The sequence below is a fragment of the Anolis carolinensis genome, chromosome 1 (genome assembly GCF_035594765.1).
Source record: "Anolis carolinensis isolate JA03-04 chromosome 1, rAnoCar3.1.pri, whole genome shotgun sequence".
NCBI lineage: Eukaryota > Metazoa > Chordata > Lepidosauria > Squamata > Dactyloidae > Anolis > Anolis carolinensis.
Window position 1 is genome coordinate 251355933 of NC_085841.1, and position 23372 is coordinate 251379304.

A 23372-nucleotide genomic window follows, 5' to 3' on the forward strand; every position below is an offset into this window, starting at 1 on the left:
GCTAGGTTGGCAGAAGCTGGAGCAACAGCAGGCGCTCACTCCGCTCCCGGGATTTGAACCTGGGACCTTTCGGTCTGCAAGTTCAGCAGCTCAGTGCTTTAACACACTTCGCCATCGGGGCTCCTTTTTTATATACAAATGGCAGTCTTAGACACTCACTAGTTTTATTTCATGGACTGCAATCCATTTCTTCCTGGGTGACTAGAAAGCAAGGGATTGGCTGGTGTTCATTTTCTGCCCTGCTTAACTCTCTTTGACAATCCATTGCTATCTCTCACATTTCCCAAATTGGCAGTACACAGAAGTCTTTAAAATATTACAGTTTATTACAGTTTTGTTACAATTATATAACTCACATTTCAAGTAAATGCCCTTTTTATTGTGTCAGAGTGACTTGAAAACATACTGCAAGTTGCATCTGGTGTGAGAGAATTGGCCATCTACAGAGACATTGCCCAGGGGATGTCCGGATGTGTTAGCTGGGAGGCTTCTCTCATGTCCCCATAAGCTAAAGCTGACAGACAGGAGCTCACTCTTTCTTGAGGATTCTAACCGGCAAGCTTCAGGTCAGCAACCCAACCTTCAGGTCAACAGTTCAGCTGGCACAAGGGTTTAACGCACTGCGTCACCGCAGCTCTATAGAAAATCTACTAACCCTTTGTTTTGATCATTGAAATCTTTATATGGTTTTGTCACATATCTAAACCAGGCATGGGCAAACTTGGGCCTTTCAGATAGGCTGTTAGGGATTGTGGGAGTTGAAGTCCAAAACACATGGAGGGCCGAAGTTTACCCATGCCTAATCTAAACTGAGCTACTGGAACGGATGAGAGGCAATCAGAAAAAATAGAATTCATATTATATGCTAACAGCAAAATTGGTATAAGGAATCTTTATTTAAGGGAAACTGAACCTTGCCTTAACTATAGCTCTCAAGGAGAGGTCTTTGCACACAGATTATTTTAGAGCAGTGAAATACAAATATACATAGAAACATCCTGCTCTCCACAATTGGTAGTGTCTAACAGTAGGATCTTGACAGATTTATGTCAGCATCGTGATTCATCTACAATACATAGTAATTCTCTGCTATTTCCCACTATTGGGACTATGAATGAAGTATTGCAGTGTGCTTTGAGTTCCTAAAAAGAACTTTTTTCTTGTTCAGGTATTGAGGTAGCTGGCAAACTGTGCCATTCGCCCCACCAGCTCAATAGACATCTTGAGCAGTGATCAATCAATTTGCCCCCAAGGAATTGGGAGGGCTTCTCTTCGATGTTTTGATGTTTTGCTTTTTGTCCAATATAACAGGTTGCGTTTTTAATTTAATTTTAGTGGTTAAGTCATAATTTGTTTTTATATGTTGGGTTGTCAATTTTCGTTATTATGGGTGTATTGTTGTTGTGTTCGGTCATTGAATGTTTGCCTTTTATGTTTGGAATCCGCCCTGAGTCCCTCTGGGAGATAGGATGGAATATAAATAAAGTTTTATTGTTATTTTATTATTATTCACCTTTTTCTTTGTTTTCCTACTGACATTGATACTGAACATGCTCAGTTATCCTTAAGGTATTGTTTGATATTATTGCAGGGACTGGGGATGATCCCCTAGTTGCATTTTCTTAGACCTTGGGATTCACTAACATGTCAAATATCTTTCCTTTGTTTCTCAGTGGCTTCATTTTTGGCCATTCATTACCTGAGTTCCTATAAAGAATAATGCTAATGAGGAAAACTTAATGGATAGTAGTTTATGTAAAGACAACTAATTGAGGTTTTCTGGTTCATAACTTGCCAAGTCTCCTGGTCATCAGAGATGGCTGAAAGACTTTGTTGGTGAGTTTTAAAAAATCCAATTACTGAAGGGCAGTCACATTGATAGAAATGTTTCCAGGCTTCTTTTATTGCTGAGGAAGTTTGACTTACTTTACCTTAATGGCTGAATAGTGTGTCAACATTTTAACTAGAACTATGGGAAAGAAATCCCAGGTGGTCATGAAATAGATTTGGGCCTCCAAATTTGGTTTGCTTTCTGGAGGAATGCTTTAAAAAACTACCCAGTGGATTAATAACAAGACTTGTTTCTTTGGTCTTTTTCTCTCTCCTGCCTAGGTTTCTGATTTCTGCACTGTGTTGTTTAGCTTAATAGAACAGCAAATCAAAAGAAAATAACAACTATTGATTTCTCTTTTAATATAAGATACTAGTGTATGCTTGAAAATTGCTTTGTAGAACCATGTTTTTTAAGGAATGAGAAATAATACTTTATTCAGCCCTGAAGTTAAATAATGCTTGCAGTATGATGCCTTTTTTTTCAATGTTTAAAATGTAGCTTTGTCTGGAAGGAGGTATCTAGAGTGGTTTTGTTTTTGGGGAGGGCATTATGGAAAAGCTAGATGGTAATTTCAGTACAGATGTCAGCAACAGCTGGCTCCCATGGGAGATCATTCAAATTTCATTAACCTGTCACTAGTTCTTTGTGTGGCGTGGAAGAGCTTTTTTTTAGTGGAGAGAAGCCACTTTGCAGAATTAAGCAGTGGCCAATTTAATCTTGTTACATATTCCCCTCCCTCATGAAAGGAAAAACATGTTTGGGTTGAAGAGCGTGTTATTGCTTACTCTACCATTCATTTCTTCAGTGTGCTAGGATATGTGAAATGAAATTACAAATCTGCCTTCTGCGCTTAAGCAATCGGTATTTTTTTTAAAAAGTATAATTCGTATGATGCTCTTCTTCTTCTTAAAGTCCTGTATGCGCAAGGCTGGGAAAGAGATTTATGAAGCATGAATCCATTTTTTTCACTGTGTTTCAACTAGATAAATGAATTCACTCAATTTTGACACTGTTTGGAATAAAATCAAAATAGTAATGTTTGCCTTTTAGAGTTTAAAAAGAAAGGTTTTGAAAGGATTTCTTTACTCTAAAAAGGTTACTCTAAAAAAAAACTTTTAAAAGCAAACTTTAAAAGGCATGATGTTTTAGACATTCAAAAGTGAACTGAAATCCACAAGAGCTCATAGCTGAGAAAATGTGTCAGTCTGTAAGTTGTATCAGCCCACTATTAAAAATGGCTACCATGGTCCCACTGAAGAGAAAGTTATTCAAAAAGCCCTTACTAAAAATGGCTATCACCATAAAAACCCAATTGCAAGTGTGCCATATTCTTCAAGCACCTGCATGTTGCTGATGAATGCTGCTTGGCTGAAAAAGATGGTGAATAAATAGGGAAGGAGGGACAGCTACCTTCCTTCCTCTGGTTTGGCAGAGAAGAGAATAATGAGTGCTTCTGGTTTCTGTTGCCTTCGCTCTGGGTTCCTCGTATGGGCAGGTAGCGTTCCTTACTCTTCTACTGCTCTTTTCAGTTTGCATTCCCATTTTTCTTCCTCATTTATATTCCTTTCCATGTTTGCATTTGTATAGATGTAGATGTTTTAAGACCAGTAATACAGTTTACGCCCCACAAAGTTGTAACCTCTCAAATAAAAGATTCTGACCCTCTCTTTAGCTCTTCCTAAGCATGTCCCTCTATTTTTAAAATGAGAAGAAAATATTTGTTTATTGCATGTCCCAAAATATTGCCCACAATGCATCCATGCATCAAAACAAACTATAATTGTGGCTCCAAACCAGCCTTCAACCTATAGATGAGATCAACTTACCTACATGGTAGTTATAAGGCTTATGGAGATTGCCTCCTCCAACTTAAGTCTATGTGATGGACTCCAGATGTTTTGATTAAAATTCCCCTAATTGTTATGTGTCTGGGATTATGGGAGTTGTAGTCAAGAACGTTTAGCAACCCACAGATATTCTATGCCTGGGCTAAATAAATTCTACCATCACCTTAATAAAGAAGTGAAAATCTGCCAGTCACATTCCTGTTCTTTCATATATTTTTTTTCTTACTGGAATCATTGTTTTGTTCTACATTGCATTGTGAGGCTATTTTTTTATTCTTTACACATGGAAATTTGTGCATGTTTTGTCCATTTGTATACAAAATGTAAACATGTTTTTGCACACTTTTCCAATAGACATATTGGTAACCGTGTTTTTTTTAATTAACTTAAATCACAGTTAGGTGCGTTCCTTAAAATGTAAATATTTTTAGTCATTGCAATTTTAAAACCGATGCATTGTTTCATGTACATTTTGTTCTCCCAAATGCATCACAAATCTTGCCAGTGTTTGGATTTCTGAGGCAATGTGCATTCTGTTCTGCTGCCAAAGTGTGGAAATATAAATGGGTATTTCCACAAGGAAATATAAATCCAACGAATTCATTTCCCATCCATGGGCAGGCTGGTTACAGATGTAATAAACTAGCAGACATGGTTTAGGCTGCTGTGTTCAAGTCCTTGAATCTGGAGGAAAACCCTTCAGACATGAAATATGTAATTTGTTTCCCCCCCCCCTAAACAATTAGCAGCACTGGCATTGCAGTTTAATTATCTAAACAGCAGGATTGAAGAAGCAAGAGCAGCAGGATGGCTTGGATGGAAAAATACCATCGAAAAAGAAATTGATCCTTTACAGCCAGCTTCTCGGAATATTTGCTTCGTCTGTTTACTGGCAGATCTGTGGGCTGGGCATCTTCGGGGATGCTGTATTGTGTTGAACATTCGTTACCAGCAGCTTGGCTCTGTCAAAAGAGCTAAAAGTATATGGAGGAGGCAGGTGGAGAGATATGGAGCCTTTACAGACTGACAGTCGTGACTCAGCCAGCCATAAAATGATTTTTCATTAATGTTTTAAAAAGTGTGTCAGAGATGTCAGAATATATAAGCGGCACACATAAATTATTTAGGTTTCTGCTTTCCTCCCTCTCTCTCCTTCACAGCTGACATATGTAAAGTGTTGGAGTTTTGTTCAGATTTATAGTGCTGTCTGGTAGATAGTACTCATCATCTATAAAGCAGAATTGTTTCAAGAGCTACTCTCTTTACATGAAATGAGGAGCCACGTCATGCATATACTTTGGGCTTGGAAAATGTTCTTCTTGAATTTGTATAATGTTGGTTATGCAGACTGTTTTGGGAAAGGGCCAGGTGAATAACCAAATGCTTTGCTGAGTTGGAACCTCATCTATAGACTCTCCCTCCCCCCTCTCTCTCTCGGTAACATGGTTGATAAAACCGCATAATAGCAGGATTTATCCTGTTAAAACAAGCACCAAGATGCATTTGTTCTCTTCTTTCACCATAATTTTCATGGCCAGCAGCTGCTCTCTCCTCCATTAATGGTACACCCATAGTAGGCATAGTTCATCAGGATATTATAGGTGGCATGAAAGGGCCTATAAAGCAGAGGTCAGGCGGGAGATACCATGCTTGCCACATTACCTGCTGATAGTCGTAAAGACAGAATGTAAGCCCTGGTTAGGACTGAGCAGCTGCTACTAGCAGAATGAGATCAAAGCAGCAAGGTGGCTCTACAGACACTGATATATACATATATTTACGAGATCTGCTTCTGTTCCTCCATAGGAACCTGCCACAAGTGCAACCTTTCCCATCTGCTTTCAGATTGTACCTGCATACTAACTAGGGCTTTCAGCTGCTTTATTTCTGCATCTCACTTTACTCTTAAAGACAGAACAGCAATGAGACAGTAAAAATACCATTTCACATTAAATGAGGCGGCGCAACTTCCACTGCATGGGGTGGTTAATTTACCAGTGATCTTGAGTGGGATTGCACATAGAGGGATGCATAATCTGGATATGCTTATGTGTTAATCTCTGTCACTAAAGGATGCAAAGAGTTTCCACTGGGGAAATGAAAAGAAACTGCCTTGTTCATGTCAAGACAGGACAACTCAACACATTGGGATTTTTCTAACCTCCGTGGGATTTCAAACATCCACCAAGAGAGTGATGCAATTAGTGTTTCCTCCCTTGAGTTTTCTCCATATCTCTGGGAAGTACCTTTTCCTTATTTGTGGAACAAACATGCACCCATATGCATCAGAGGCAGAAGGAACATGAAAGGACTGGATTCTTGGCCAAAAAGACAACCAATTTGATATGTCTGTTTTTTAAATCCATGCATCAGGATTTTGTGCAGTTACTAGAAATTGAAGCTGGCAACCTCCCTCCCAGAAAACTAACAATCTTGCAGTTCAGCACAAAAATCTTTGAAGGAGAGAAAGAATTCACACTTCCAATACTTACTTTTGATGGTTGTTTGATATGGCAGCTATGACGATCAAATGAACAATCTGTAAGTCACTCTGAGTGCTTTTGTGGTTGAAGAGTGAGGTATAAATACTGTAAATGAATGAATGCATGAAGGAATGAATGAATAACTGTTCTTGAAGAGACATAGTTGCAAACATTGATTCATGCATTTGTAACCTCAGCATCAAGGTTGTAATCTCCTTTGTATGGGGCTACCACTGGGCTTTGGGAGAAGGCTGAAAATGGCAGCCAGGCTGCGTAGTGGAGACTCCTATATGCACATATAGCGTCTATTGTGCCAGATGGTGGTTCATTAAGAACTGAGACAGATTCAAGGGTTTACTTTTGATATATAAGGCCCTGTACATTGTAGTAGTATTCAGAAAGCTAACTCAGTCTAATTTAGCATAAAAAGACATAAAGGACTCCAGTGCATTGTTGTAACTCAAAGGGGAAATAGATTTCTCACATAAGCTTTGTAGACTGTGCGTCACTTCATTAGATCTGCTGGATTCCTTTAAAGCCCTATACCAGGCATGGGCAAACTTCAGCCCTCCGGGTGTTTTTTTTACTTCAACTCCCACAATTCCTAACAGCCTGTCGGCTATTAGGAATTGTGGGAGATGGAGTCCAAAACACCTGGAGGACCGAAGTTTGCCCATGTCTGCCCTATACAGTTTGAAACCAGGCTGGGAGATCTCCTTCTCCCATTTATACTGTTTGCAGTGTGTAGGTCTAGGGATTTGTTTTGGGTGTCATGGACTAGTGAGGTTCATTTAGGCCAGTGGTTCTCAACTTGTGGGCCGTAGCCCACTGAGAGCGAAAATTTGGTCCGCAAATCTCCTTCCTCTTTATTTTATTTTATTTTATTTATTTTATTTCTGCTCTTTTCCGCAGAGCTGACCATTGCATTGGATAGACCACATCAACTCTAGATAATTAAATACGGTTTTCTGTAGGTGAGCAGATGGCAACTACTAGATTGCATATGTTCTGTATCAGAAACTAGAGCTGATGTAGTCTATCCAATGCAATTTTCTGAATCAGCACCCCAAACAACCCAACCGAATCTAAAGTTGACCAAAAACTGATTCGTAATGTTGGTACTAATGTTGGAGAGTGGCCCCTGGTCAAGTGGGTCCTGGTCAAAGTGGTCCCTGATCAAAAAAATGTTGGGAACCACTGATTTAGGCACAAGGCCAAGAACAGCCTTGTTTGATGAGGCACTGCCCATGTGGAATAGTCTCTTTATTGAGAACAAGATAGCTTTCAAGTTATTTACTAAATAGCTTTTTAAAAGGTTTTCTTCTGATCGTTAATATTATCATTTATCCCCAGTTAATGAATTATTATGAGCAGTTTTCATTGTTATTACTTATAGCTATGGTTTTTATTGTGAACAAGAAGACAAAATGGCATTAAAAGCTTTTTGAGATAGTAAACAAACACCAAATAAATGAATAAAATGTTGGCAATATCAGTTCTGTGAATAATGAAAGACAAAAAAAAATTCCAAACAGAGAAGGTATGTTAGTGTGGCAATGAGATACAAGGACAAGAAGAACACTTATTTTAATTAACTATCACTCTGATTTTTCTTATGAAATCTTATTAAAGAAAAATGAAAATGATTGGAGTTTGTAATTATACGTGCTCATATGGCACTGTCTTAGTCAAAGCCACAGTAGGAAAAGACTGTAAGATATTTTCTTTGGCAAAAGCCCCAATTTGGGGGGCAGGGAAGGAGAGGTGAGATATGGGTCACTAGACATATACTTTGTTAAACACATAATAGTAAATGGTAATATACCTTTAAATAAAAATGATGAGAGTCTGTTTTAATTGGATCGTGGATGAGAGGTGACAGGAGATGGTTTTAAAGAGAGGTTCCTAAAAAAAAAATAATCTTAAAATGAGGTTCTGACTTGCCCTTTAATTAAAGCTGTTTTAAGTATGTGTGTATGGGCCTTCAAGTCATCTGTTGACTTATGGTGATCCTATGAATTTCATAGGGTTTTCTTAGGCAAGAAATACTCAGAAGTGGTTTTGCCAGTTCTTTCTTCTGAAATATAGCCTGCAGCACCTGGTATCCATTGGCAATCTCCAGTGCAGATGGCCAATTCTTTCACACCAGAACTGACTTGCAGTTTCTCAAGTCGCTCCTGACATACACACACACAAAATCAAAGTACTAACCCCTGCTTAGATTCCAAGATCTGGGGTATTTAGGTCACTGGCATCAAAATCCCTTGGGGACTAAACATTTGAGGAAACTATGCCATATTGATCTTTTATATTTGTGGACAATACCTTTCACTGCCTGATATAATTAAGAAATTCCTTGTTTAGTACATAAAGATCATCAGATGTATACATGAGGTCGTTGTGAAAATGTCAGTGGCTTTACTTTTGGACTGACGAACACCCTTTTACAGTATCACCTCACTGTAATCTAGTTTAACCTGAGGTTAATTGAATTTACTGGAATTTCTTAGGTCAGCACAGATCAAATTGGAGTTACTTTTTAGGTGCCAATTGATAGTTCAGGACAAAGTATATAGAACTCAGTATGGAAACTGCAAGAACATTATTCGGTGTTTTATTTTAGATGGCAGGAACAGAGGAAAGGAACAGCATTTAACCCCCCTGGATTTGCTCCACTGGGGAAAACATGTAGAAAGGGGTTAAATTCTCTATTGGTGCTATTGCTTTAATTCAGTTTTCTTCATCATCAATTTAAAACAGAAGGACGGGAGATACTAATCATGGATATTGTGCATCATGTCTCATTTGGTATTCCTGTAAAATTAAAAGTCCTGTGGAATTCACTAGCAAGAATTGGGGACTTTCAATCTAGAGAATGTTTTATACATACAACTATGTGTGCTAGCTTATTGAAAACAGTGTAAAAAGTGTAGAATTAACACCATTAAAAGCTGTATGCTTTCATAATAAACCCTCAAGAGTGATATAAAATGGAATGTTATTTATACTTTCTACCACAGACTGTTATTTCATACTAGGCTAGTGTTGAAATCATAAAGGCATTTTCACATAATAATGTAAGCTAACAAAATTCAGCTTTTATGCAGAATCTGGTGGCAGATTTGTGGTTCCACTTGCGGTGGATGTGAAACCATGCTAGACTGAACCAGGGATGCTACAGAATTTGGCAGAGGTTGATAAGTGAGCGGCTTCACCTTGAAGAACTTTATTAGAATAGTAAAATCTGATGTTTTAAAAGACTAACAAGTTTTATTTGGCATAAGCTTTTGTGGATTATATAGTCCACTTCATCAGGTGTATCCCTCAGGGCAACAACGTTGATGAAGGACACTGCAATAATAATAATAATAATAATAATAATAATAATAATAATAATAATAATAATTTTATTCTTATATCCCGCCCCATCTCCCCGGAGGGACTCGGGGCGGCTTACATGGGGCCATGCCCAGACACGACAGCACAAATCAGATAAAACATTAAACCGAGCAGTAAAACTTCAACATGATTAAAAACAGTCATAAAAGTCAATATACCCAATAATATTAAAATCCCGATTTGGGTCAAAAGATCCAGGCCAAGGTGCAAAGCAATATCAAGTTATCAGGGAGGGATAATTATACAGCAGGTGTAATACTTAAAGTGCTGAATGAATCCTAAAAACAATCCAGAGGGTCTACTGCTTAATAGGTAAATAACATGATCCCACAAGGATCAGTCAACGAAGGCCTTCTGGAATAGCCAAGTTTTCAGGCTCTTCCTGAATGAGAGTAGGGTAGGGGCCTGCCTAATCTCCCTGGGGAGCGAGTTCCACAGCCGGGGGGCCACGGCGGAGAAGGCCCTCTCCCTCGTCCCCACCAACCGCAACTGCGAAGTTGGTGGAAGCGAGAGGAGGGCCTCCCCCGACGAGCGAAGAGGTCGTGCGGGTTCATAGGGGGAAATGCGGTCTCGAAGGTAGGTGGGTCCCAAACCGTTAAGGGCTTTGTAGGTGATAACCTGCACCTTGAATTGGGCTCGGAAAATAAATGGCAGCCAGTGGAGCTCTTTAAACAGAGGCGTTGAGCGCGTCCTGTAATCTGCCCCAGTTAGAAACCTGGCTGCCTGACTGCAATCTACTTAAAAGCTTTGAAGGGACGTTTCGTTGTTTTTGCTGTAATTAATAAACACAGATACACCACTGGGAATTTTCAACAATGTTGTAGCCAATATATACATAGACACATTCTGTGTCACTGTGGCTGAAGCACAGCATATTCAACATTGTGGCTGAAATACATCATATTGGCAAAAAAGGCCACAACTCCCAGAAAGTTCCAGGACATACGCTGGCAGGATCCAGAATCAGAAATGAATTCAATGAAATCTATATTTTAAGTGCAGGCAAGCCAAACTGTTTTTAAAGTGGATTTGAGTCGTTTGGCTTCTGCCTATCTTCATTAAAATTCTTGTTACTTTAAATATAATACAGGGCAGAAAACAGAAGGCTTATCAATCAAATTGTATATTCTACCAACAGTTGGTTTTATATTTAGAGCATGCGGATATGTAGAAAAGTATGCTTAATATCATTTGTGAATATGGTTTTTTTCTTATTCCAGCAAATTGCTTAAGATTGGATTTGTGATGTTATTAAAGGAGACAGTAGGGTTGCTAGGATGGGTCAAAATGTGAGGCCTAGGAGTTATCACTGTTGGTGGGTCCTAGTGATGTTATAAGGAGTAACTCCTGGTGATGTCATTAAAAACATATTATCCTAAGGATTAATCATAGTTGTACAGAATATGCTATAATATTTACATTAGAAAGAAGAATGAACTTGTCTCCATGAGAACATGAATCTGGGGCTAGTCCAGAGCATTGCTTCTTCTGTTGAGGTATTGCATTTCAAGAAGACACTCCACTTCACATACTGGGATAAAATATGTAAACTGGCATTAATATCAAGATTAAAAAGTATAGATATTTGCCAGGAGCTTCAAAATCCAAATTAGGAAATCCACAGGTTAGGAACAATGTACCCACCAACTGTCCTGACTTAGTGGGGACAATCTTAGTACAAGTAATTCTCTGTCATCTAACTTTTTAGCTTTTTTTAAAGATATCCCAACTTTTTCTCCCCTTTCCAGTTTTTTTTGACCTCTTCAGTTGCTGTCAATTGATTTCAAAGTGCAAAAGTAGTTTGCACTCAGTTAACTCAGCAGGAGGAAGAGGACAAGAGGGGCCAAAATGTTGCTTTCTTGGTAGATTTAGGCAAAAGTTGTACCCTCCCCTAGCTTGTGTGTTCTTCCTCATTTTTAACTTTTGCCATCTTGACTACACACTGGTGTTGTTTGACCACATTTATTCTGTTAAGTGTTGAGGGTATGGAACTAGCACTCTGTTCCCTTTGCAGCTTGCAGTGACTGCTTAATAGAGAGAACTTGAAATATTATTACAAATGCCCAGATTTAATCTGGCACAGGAACACAGAGAACATAAGAGGACCAATCTGATGAAGCTTCCAGATGCCTTCCATCACTGTCAAACTAGTTTATGGTGAAAAACATCTGTTTGTTATAACGTATGATTACACTTAAGTACATATCTTGCATTTAACATGCTTTCTGTTTTATGGGTCTATGGAAGACAAATACTGGTTTAATTTGCAAACCTAATGGCCAAGACATATATTTCTGGGGAAACCCTGCTGTGGAGGGAACACAGGTTAATCGTGACAAATAAAATTTCTGCTTAGCATGTAGTTTTCTGCTTAGTTTGGATAAACTGAGGGAGATAATCAGGACCTCCCTTGGTGCTGCCAGTCCATCCTGTCTTCCACCTGTCTGCCTCCACAGTCCTGGATGTTTAAGATTTAAGGAAGTGTAAAAATCCAATTTCAGACAATTTTTGTAAGAATTTCCAAAACTCATGAATTTGTATTTGAAATAGAAAGAACCTTATAATTGATCAGAACTGACAGATCTCTCTATTCTTACTGACAAGAAGAAAAGCTAATTTAATGGCATGACTTTGTGAATCAGAAGGTTTATTTAAAAAATAATCTATCAGTTGCCTAGTAACTTAACTATCACCAATTAGATTTCTCCCTTCTCTTCTTGTTGCTATTGACTGCATCGCTTAAACTATGCACAGTCATTTAGAGCTAATTCAGTTGAGTTCAGTGGGAATGCTTTCTTGGTAAATGTGTTTAGGACAATGATTCAAATGTTGAACTTGTTATTCAATACCGGGGGAGTATCTAGATTTTGGATTTTGATTTTTTAAAGGATTTTGGAATACCTATATTTGCATAACTTTACATAATGAAATATTTTGGAGATGGAATTCAGATCTAAACACGAAATTCATTTATGTTTCGTATATACTTTATATACATAAGTAAAGGTAAAGGTTTCCCCCTGACATCAAGTCCAGTCGTGTCCAACTCTGGGGGTGGTGCTCATCCCCATTTTTAAGCTGAAGAGCTGGTGTTGTCCGTAGACACCTCCAATGTCATGTGGCCAGCATGATTGCATGGAGCGCCGTTACCTTCCCGCCAGAGCAGTATCTATTGATCTACCCACATTTGTATGTTTTCAAACTGCTAGATTGGTAGAATCTGGGGCCAACAGTGGGAGTTCACCCCACTCCCTGGATTTGAACCACTGACCTTTTGGTCAGCAAGTTAAGCAGCTCAGCGGTTTAACCCGCTGCACCACCAGGGGGCTCTTATATACAAAACCTAGAGTCAATTTTATACAGTATGATTAATAATTTTGTGCATGCAAACAAAGTTGTCATTATTCCAGCAACCCATGCAAACAATTTTAGATTTTGGAGGATTTGGGATTTCTGATAAGAGACACCCGGCCTTTAATAGTAAATATTGCTAAATCAAGCCTAGAGCTGTTTCATCTACTTTAGCAGCAATATGATGTTAATCCTGGTCTATATTTCTAAACCATATTCCTTAGTGTTTTCCCTCCAATAAATTCCCGGTAGCTAACTCTTAACTTGCTGAGATCTTTCCTACCACCTTTCCTATTTATCTAAAACAGTTTCAGGTTTGTTTACATATCTAGTAAATTGCTATTTACATTTTTTTCTGTGTTTTTACAATTTTAGTGTGATTTTACTATTACTCTGCAGGGTGTACACTCTTTCTTGGGACTCACAGATGTTAAGTCTCGGACTTGTGCTGTGGAAGTCCCTCATCCTTAAGGCATAGACCAAAATGCAATGTAGTCTGTTGGTGAAGTTCATTTTAACTGCTGATAGCAACAGACTGCAGGGTAGTTATGTTTTACTAGTGTGCTTTTAATCCAAAGAAGCAGTACCTCATTGGCTTTTCAAGTAGTATGAGATGGGTTGCAGTCAGTCAAGTATAGTAAACATTTTTTTAAAAAAAAAGCAACAGTTAAAACCACATGGAGAGATGAAGGTATTGTCTCCCAAATGAGAATTCCGCTCCCACTATGGCATTTTTCTTCAATCCCCAAATTTCTGTCAATTTAGAGAATGGGACATTGAAAATAATTTACTCCTAGGATACGTATATTCTCTCCGTTTTCATTCCCTTGGTTACTTTCTTTGCTCCTTTTCTTTGGTTGCTCAAACTGTATTTCTTAATATGGCTGAAATGCACCTAATATGCTCCCCCTACTGAGTTAGCAGATGGAATAATGGCTGAGCTTGAGTAAGAATCCTTGATATAAGAGAAATGTTTACAAGGTATTCCTAGTTGCATTTGTGAACAATTGAAGGGCATGATGGGATGAGTTAACACAGATGGCCCATTTTTTGCCTCAGTGTCCATTGTCCAAAACTGCAAGGTGTGGCTGTTTTCGCAAAGTTGTTGTATTGTTTGATTTTGCTGTTACTGTTGACATCAGATAGTGTGTGCATCTTTCAGGGATGTACAAGAAGCTCATAAGAAGCTTTCATTGCATCTGCCTCTTTTGAGACAAAGTGCTGTGCCAAGCCATGCTTCTTTTGGCCTGCTGTGAAGCTGCCCGGGGGCGGGGGGTGGTCCTCACTTTTGATGTGTGTTGTTCACTCAGGCACCACATGGACTGCCAAATGCATTCAAGTAAAGAACAACACGCTTTGGGAATTGATGGAGGCAGGGGATAAAATGCTCTCCCTTACACACCTCTGCCAGATTTTAGTGCTGTGGAGAGGGAAGAGAGACAGCAGGGGAGACGGGGGCTCTCTCTTTTTTACCCCAAACAAAGGCTGCTGCTGTGTGAAGATCCAGGAACCAGGAAATCTCAGAGACAGACCTTTAAATTAAGAAAGGGGTCCAAAGCTCTGGCTCTCAGACAAGCCTTGGCAAAGAGCTTTGAGGCTTTGGAAAGCTTCAGCTACCCATATGGCTTGAAATGGGAAGGATGTTACTGCAAGTGGTGGCGATGTATAATTAATAGGAGGAAAGACAGGACAAGAAAACTGGGAGAAAATATTAGTCTTGGATGCTGTCTAAGTAATACACACCAATGGCATTAATCTCGCTCATCTGAGACTAAATTTCCGCTATAAAGTGAATATAGCCTTTGTCTTGTGTGGAACAAATGGGCTGGCGTATGGGGCAGTGGGATTAGTCTGTGGTGCAGATGGTCTGATTGATTTCCATGGTACCATGGAACGAAATCCTTTGAAAAGTTCCCCAGGAAAATGGTTCACATCACAGAGCATGTGGTGAGTGCTTTGTTGTATCTCGTGGCATGTAAAGACTTTCACCAATGAGAAGTATTTGTAGCAGTTTCAGAGCCAGAGTTTCTTGTCAATTTCAAACAACTGAAATGTGTGTCTGTGGCACATTAATGTTTTGAAATAGTCACACTTTCCTAACAAAGGCAATGGCCTTTCAGTATATGACGGAAGTTTTTAGTACAGGCATATCTCCATTAACAAAGCCTCTGACAAAGAAGCTCCTCCATACAAAGTCCTTGTTATGCATTCTCAACTCCTCCTTTCCTTCTGGTCCTCTATTTTCACTAAATTTTGTAGCAATTCCTCAGGAAGAGGATTATGGAGGAGGGCTGGACAAAATGATTTTCAGTAGCAGGTTGCAGTAATGTGTCTGCAGTTTTCAGTAAAGCTTGAGCTGGGAAAGAATGGAATTGCCAGTCCTATTTTAGCCTTGTGCAACCAGCTTACAATAGGCAAAGGAAAAAAAAAATCTGCCTTCACAATCCTTTATTGAGAAAAGGAGAAAAGGAGAAATCAACCTTCCTCCACAGCATATTAAACAACCATAAACCTGTAGGTTTGGTCATCAAAACTGAAATACAGTGGTCCTTGGTATCCATGGGGGTTTGATTTCAGGACACCACTTCCCTCCCATGGATATTATATATATGCTTGTTCAAAAAAGTATGCAGTCTCTCTTTAAAAAAAAGATGCAAAGCTTATCTATCATGGTTGCTTCATTGCCCATGTACATATTGTGAATTTTGGATGAAAAGTTTACCGAAATATGTTGAACTGTTCTTGTTGTTTGTGGTATAGGAACCTTTCCCCAGTCTTTCCATGTTATTTCTGCATCTAGTACCAAATTTCTGTTACAGAAGTAATGCCCAGAAACACATCTACTTTATGAACTAAGGTATACTTGTGTTAACAAATTGGATCTCAGTAGAAACATATAAGACAGTCCTTACTGGACTGAACCATATAGGTAGGAGCAGGGCTTTAGTGAAGGGGGGGGGGTGGTTAGGGGTTTAACCCCCCCCCCCAATTTTCAGGTTTTAAAAATGGTTTATTCATAAATTTTAACCAATTAACCAAATCCCCAAGAATGTCCACTGAAGTTTATCTGTCTTGAGTGTCCACTGAAGCTTACTAATGGAGCCTGATTTTTAAATTATTTTGCATTATGATTCACTAAAAAAAAGTCAGCCCCCCCCCCCCCCAAAAAAAAACAACTTTTTTTTCTGGCTGTGGTCCTGGGTAGGGGAGTATCCTTGTGTGTTACTGTAAGTATTTTCCTCCTATTCACTTAGAAAACTAGTATGTCAAGCAGGATCTTTCTAGATTAATTCACTCCCTAACATCCTAGTTTGGTGTGTGTGTGCGTGTGTGTGTGTGCGGGTGGGTGGTTTTTGGGTTTTTGTAAACACAGAATTTTTTTCTACTTTCTCACTATGATAGAACTTGAGGGAAATTAAATGAAATCAGTTGGTTTCATGTTTAAGGCAGGTACTCCTTCACACTATTCAGCATTGATTTGAAGAATTTTCTAGCACATGATGTAATGACTAATGAAAGAAATTATAAAACGCATGAGCTTTGAAGCAACAGGTTACAAAGTAGGTAGGAACAGATTGTTGGGGCAATGAGGGCACAACAAAGCTGCATTTCAAAAAGGATGTAAGGAGTGGGAAGAGTATTGCTTTCTTTGTGTATTAAATTATATTTTATAAATGCTAAAATGCTTACTTTAAAGGAAATTCTTAACTGTTCTGAAGTACTAGTTGTTTTGAATGGCTTTGTTTTATAACATTTTCTTATCAATTCTAAGTTTCTTTGTTTTTTTGCTTTGAATGTGGGTTTCCTGCTTCTTGGCAGTGGGTTGGACTGGATGGCCCATGAGGTCTCTTCCAACTCTATGATTCTATGATTCTAAAGAATGTAGTAGGTAATAAAAAGCAATAAGTAATGTAAGAAGTAACAGTTATTTTTCAACATTGTATGGCAGGGATTGTCAATATTTGAATCCACCTCCACCCAACCCTATCTGAATTGTTTCTGGGTTTGTTTGTTTTTTAGCTGAATATCCTCATGTACACAGGTAAATTGAGGAGGATTTTTTTTATTCTTTATGGTAGTGGTTCTCAACTTGTGGGTCCTCAGATATTTCATCCTCAGATATTTCATCCTTCAACTCCCAGAAATCCTAACTGGATGGGATTTCTGGGAATTGTAGGCCAAAACACCTGGGTATGCACAGGTTGAGAACCACTGCTTTATTGGGTGAGTCACAAGCTGTTGTAAATTGAATTTCCCAGGGTTTTCATAGCAAGGAATATCCTGAGGTGTTTTTGCCAATTCCTTCCTCTGAAATATAATCTGCAGCATTTAGTACTCCTTTGTGGGCTCCCATCCAAAGACTGACCCTGATTAGCTTCCAAGATCAGATGGGATTTAGTGCCTTTAGGGCATTTAGGCTTTTTAAAGGTATTTAAGTCCATTAACGTCAAATGGGAGATCCTCAAATAAGAAGTGACCAGCAACAATTTCTAAAATATACCAGGGAATTGTAAATTTTGGAAAAATTATTCCCAATAATTATTGGGAGGATTGGGAGAGTTTCTCTGGTATTCTTTAAAATAGGTGGAAAGAAATCACACTGATAGGCTCAGAAAAAATCATGGAGAATAGGTCTACAATTATATACTGTGTAAATAGAATCTAAATAGAATTTCTAACATCTACCCTGGTCCGTTATTAAAATCTGAGTGTTATATTTTAACAAGAGCTCTTGGCGCTGTTTATTTGTCCAAAATAGGACTCAAAGTGATATATAATATGTTAAAACAAAATAGCTGAAACAATAAGTGGTAATTTTTAAAAAAAATTAAACAATCAATTCAATTAAAATGCAAAAGCCTCATGAAATGGGAAGATCTTTGCCTGCCAGCAAAAAGAGAACAGTGAATAAGCAACCGTGCCTCACTCCTAGGTTAGTTCCATAACCTAGTAGCAGCCACTGCGAAGGGTCTCTCCCACTTCTTCCCCAGTCAAACTTGGGAGAGTGGTGGGATGGTAACAAAGCCTTATCCCAAAAGTTATAGAACCCAGACAGTTTCGTGTGAAGAAAAACAGGCTTTCAAATAGTCTGGACTATGCTGTATAATGTTTTCTAAGTTATAAGGAGCACCTTACATTATGTCTGGAAATGGACAAGTAGCCGGAAAAGTTATTTCAACAAGGGAACTAATACTGTCTAACCAGCTATATTCAGCAGTCTGGCAGCATTCTGGAAATGCTAAAGGGTCTAAACAGATTCCAAAAGAAGTTCTACATACAGCACATTACAGTCATCCGAATGGGATATAATCAAAGCATGTGTAACCATGGCTAGACCTTGCAGGAACAGCATGGAGGACAAAACAGAATCCTGAGTCTCTTATCCCACTAGTTTTAATTGTGCAAATGTGCTGCTGGCTACTACCTGCATCTCCAGCTTCAGGATTGAGTCCAAGAGTACACCAATGTACAAGAATGAGACTTTAGACACAGGGGCTGTTTTTGGGAGCGCAGTGTAGGCAGACTGCATCCCAACATTTGTGTCTTCCCTTCCACTCCTCTCCCCTCTGTGAGGTAGTGTGTGTGGTATTTTCACTGTGTATTGGAGTATTTTCAACTTTCAGTGGCATGCTAGCTAACAAGGGGGGGGGGGGTTTCAGATATTACACAAAACTCATATTCCATGAAGGATCCTGGAACAGATCTCTCATTCAATACATGAGCCTGTTATATTATAAAATTATATATGCACATCCTATTTTATATGGAGTTGGGTAGACACATGAATAACAAATGTATTTACAAGGTGTTGTCAAAGTCTTTCATGGCTGGTATCACTGGGTTGCTGTGAGTTTTCCAGGCTGTTTACAACATCTACTTTTTGTAACATTTTAAACAAATCTACTTTTGCCTTACGAGAAGCAAGGAAAGCGAATAGGCAAGGATGAATAAACTTGTTGAGTGAGATAAAATTTATTTGTCCTTTTGGAACGTCCGTAGAGGAGACAGAGTGAGGCCTGATTATCCAGGAATGTTTCATGGGAAGCTTCCTCACAAAACCCATATTTATTTCCCTTTCCCAATGGATTTTCCCTGTTCATTTCTCCATATGTCATCAAATGAGTTGTGATTTAACATTTATTAGGCTAACTTACACATGTAAGCAAATATGAATCCTGAATATCTGTGTTTCCTTTATTTGTGTCTCTTAACTGAAGCAGTGACAATACTGGGTGCTTAGAGGGTGAGTGATAGAAGTCTTCCACCAAGAAGAGGAAAGAATGAGAAAGTTCCTTCTGTTCTGGATATGTCTGTACCGCTGTAGTCATGGAAGATGATCCAAACATTTTCAGTGTTTAGAACTGCATTCATAAGGCTAATTGAGTTCACTTGCCTGATTTTTAAAGAGTTAATATTGGTGAAGCGATACTTTGAAAACACTGAAAAGTAGTTGTACTTTTTAATCACTATGTGAGCAGCCTCAGATTACTAGGAGTATGTTAGTCTAATAGAATTGTTGATATGAGATGTCATTTATCCTGAATTGTTCTTCAGTGGGGAACAGAGTTTTGTTGGGTTGAGGTTGCTTTGAGTATTATTGTTTTTTGCCATAAAACAAAGTAAGGAAGATCAGTGAAGTTGGGTGCAAAGTTATCTTTGGTACTGCATTTTACAAGCTAACCAGTGCAAGGCTTATATTTACAATACAGAATTTCATAGGGAAAGTTATAGAGTATCTTTCACACATGGTGCCTAGTTTAAAATGGAAACATACGCATAAAAGTAAAATGAATTAGAATCAGCTGGATATTTGCAGGGAAACATGGTAATGTAAAATTTGTCTGTGCATTAGCAATTAGAAAACCCACTATCTCTCTTTGCCCTTTAGTACTTATATTGTGTACTGCCTTCTCACCAATGGCGTCCTTTTGATCCTCAGAAGATGCTCTTTCTTTGGAGGCTCCGAGACCATTTTTGGAAATTGTTTGTGTGTCAGTTTAGAAAGGAAAGGCAGCCAGAAGATGGTGAGAGAAAGAGTAAATAAGCAAAGGAGGAGATCACTTAGTTTTCAGTCAAGTCCAGTAATTCCCAAACTCTAGTTCTCCAGGGATTTTGGATTTAAACTCCTAGAAGCCTCAGTTGCCTTAAACAATGATCAGGGATTCTGGAAGCTGAAGTCCAAAACACCTGGAATACCAGAGTCTGAAAAGCACTGATTTAGCTTACAGTGCCAGAGTCAAAAATAGAGATGGCTGTGTTTAAGCAATAATTTCAGGAGGCGTTTTTCATCATACAGCCAGGTAACAACAGTGGCTGAAATTCCTGTTCATGCACAGCCATCTAAACAACTATTTAGGCACCAAAGCTATTTCCGGCATGCACTCTGGCAATCCCAAACAACTCCATAACCAAAAAGAACAGAAACTGAAGCCTACTTCATCCTACCTAGATCAGGGGTCTGCAGCCAAAGACCTGACTGAGGATACGTGAATTACTGGGTGCCATTCAGACTTATCTGAGGCATTTCTATTCTGTCGTATCTGCTGCTTCTTTTTTCAAAAGCCAGTTTTTTCATATTCTGCTAGAAAGCTACACCCGTGTATTCTTTTATTTCATCCATGATGCTACAGTTTTGAACACGGGTCTGAGGAAAGTAGGGTTGCCCTGCTTTAAGGAAATGAATAATGTTAATGTGTTTCCCAGTGTAACTGAAATGAACTATTTAATATTGTAACCTTGATGGTAGGAGCCGCAGTGGCGCAATGGGTTAAACCTTTCTGCCAACTGAACTGCTGATGTGAAGGTTGGCAGTTCGAATCCACAAGATGAGGTGAGCTCCCGTCTGTCAGCTCCAGCTTCCCATGGGGGGACATGAGAAAAGCCTTTCACAGGAAGCTAAAACATCCAGGGCATCCTCTGGGCAACGTCCTTGCAGACAGACAATTCTCTCACACCAGAAGCGACTTTCAGTTTTTCAAGTCACTTCTGACACAATTTTTAAAAAACCTGATAGTTAGCAATTCTGACATACTTGGAGAGAATTTTTTTTTGACTCCCTAAGATATTGTTTCTGAAGGGGGGAAATGGCTTATCTGGAACAGGGCAGAGCTGGGGATAGGGTTTAGGGATGTGTGTTAGATACTTCTGTCTGTTTTTTGTTTTCATAATTTGAGTACTAGGGCCAAGGTTTTCCTATTTCAGGATCAAGGCATTCAGAAGCTAGATAATTTAGTTCCTAGAGTTCTGAGTAATATCTGTAATAGTTAAGGCCATATTTTAAATATGGCCTGTGCATTCTTCAAGTATCTGAAGAATATGGATAATATTTGTGAGGGGAGAATACCATAGAGATATGAATTCTCCAGGAGATTTAAGGATCTTGTCTGACAGCTTGAGTGCTTACTTACAAATATGAAACGAGTTAGGCTAAATCAGTGTGGTTCAACCTGCGTCCCACCAATTTATTTTTTGTTGGCCCTTGCCCTTCTTACTGGAAAAATATTTTAATTTAACATTTGGGGAAAAATCATTTACCCTTCTAACTGCTTTAAGTTTTTAAGAATTCGTTTTCTTTCTGGAATGTCTCTGGCCTTCACATTTCTATACTAAAGTTTGATTGGTCCTCAGGTAACTAAAGATTAGACCACACTGGGCTAAAATAAAACCTTGATTTCTTTTTTCACAATGGATTCTAAGGGAAGGGAGCTGTCTTTAGGGAACTATAATCGCTTTGCCAATTTAAGAGACTGAATAGAGCTTGCTTTTGTGAAACTCTGATGGAAAAAGCTATACCTTTCTTATTTTTCTCGTTTTGCATACATCCTAATGACAATGGACAACCACATCCATTATTGGAACTTCTAGTCCTATTGGCTGAACCATCTGTGTAAATATAGCCCTTCATTAAAACTGTATTATTGGCACAAGCTTTGCAGGAAACAACATGGTTTCTTTTGGGATTAATATGTGACACTTGGAATAAGCATGCTTCAAGAGAACATCTTTCTTTTTCTTGCTGATTTAAAAATGAAACAAAAAACTGGTCACATTAGTCACATCTCTTTAGAAAGAGAAACCACAGAAAGTGTACTGCCAGATAGCCCTGGAAAGGGAAAGATATCATTTCAGGCCAGTGGAGAATTTTTTTTCTTGTAATCAAATGGCTTGCCTCCTGCTCTGGATGTCTTGGCTTTTCAGCTAGAAAATTATATGTTTCTTTGTCTATAACCTTTGTTGTCTTGACTATGTAGGTGGATTTATAACTGCATGGTTGCTATCACATGGGAGGAGGGAGCATGTATTGCATTCACTCCTCAAAGCACCATAGCAACCAAAAAATTGTCCTCCTTCAGAGTCTTAAGCAACAGCTGAGCAGCCGCAGGTCTGCCAAGTAATGACTCATTCACCTTGGCAAAGTGCAGACGTGCTCCTGGGTTTGGACTGGCAGGAAATCTGTATTTCATTGGGCTTCCTTTTAAAAGAGGCAAAGTGCTGACTTATTTGTCCACTTTGTGTATGAGTGTGAATGAAGAGAAAGCTGCAGTACCAAGCAGATACTTCTGCCTTCATAGAATATGGCCATTCATTTTTAAAGCTATAAGAAATCATAAACCATTGCTGAAACACCTACTTGTGTGTTAGTATTAATTCATCAAGTGCACTGGCACATTCTGAAACTGGGTAGCCTTAAAAATGTATACTGGAGAGGCAGCCTTTTAAAGAAATATATTTGGGGGTATAGCTGCTAAAACAGTGTGTGTGTGTGTGTGTGATGAAGGAACCCAGCTGCTTTCGTTGTAAAACAGCAATAGCAGGATATAGATGATCCAATATTTCCCATAGGGAGCTTTTTCCTATAATGTGTTCCCTGCTGTAGCGCAATGTCAAGATTATTGCAGAGGTGGCAGATGTTAAGAGCAGTAACAAGTCTCTGAAGAAATCATGGAGAGACGGGAGGTTTTTATCCCTTAGTATCAAATCTGGGATCCCACAAGCTTTGACACAAAATTCAGTAAAGGGGGATTTTTTTGTCATAATCTACAGCCCTTAGGACATGCTTCCAGGACACCATAGGATTGAATCTCTTTAAACTATTTTACTTTATGAAAGGAAGTTACCGGTGTACTCTAAGATTTTCTCCAGGCTATCTCCTTATACTGCATAAGGTACCCGGTCCCTTCTGACATTGGAAGCCAAGCAGGGCCCGAACACCTTATTTACCGTCAGCTGAAAAAAGTTTCCAGTTTGTTAAATTGCTATGCCCATTCTCGGTTGCTGTCAGATGAAACTTCCATGAGAAACACATATATTGACTTCTTCCCTTTAAATATCAGAATTCACATTTTGATGACTATGTCTTTTCACTCTTGATTTCCAACTACAGTTAAGCTTTAAGTGCATGGCCCACATACCCTAAAATTACAAGATCCCATTTGAGCCTGAGCAGAATCAGCCCTG

At 38.8% G+C, this 23372-nt stretch overlaps 1 protein-coding gene across 8 annotated transcripts in view; it reads left to right on the top strand.

Moving 5' to 3' along the window:
* The window catches only part of kalrn (kalirin RhoGEF kinase), a 627264-nt gene that overhangs the window by 216025 nt on the left and 387867 nt on the right, over positions 1 to 23372 (top strand). The window lies entirely within an intron of this gene.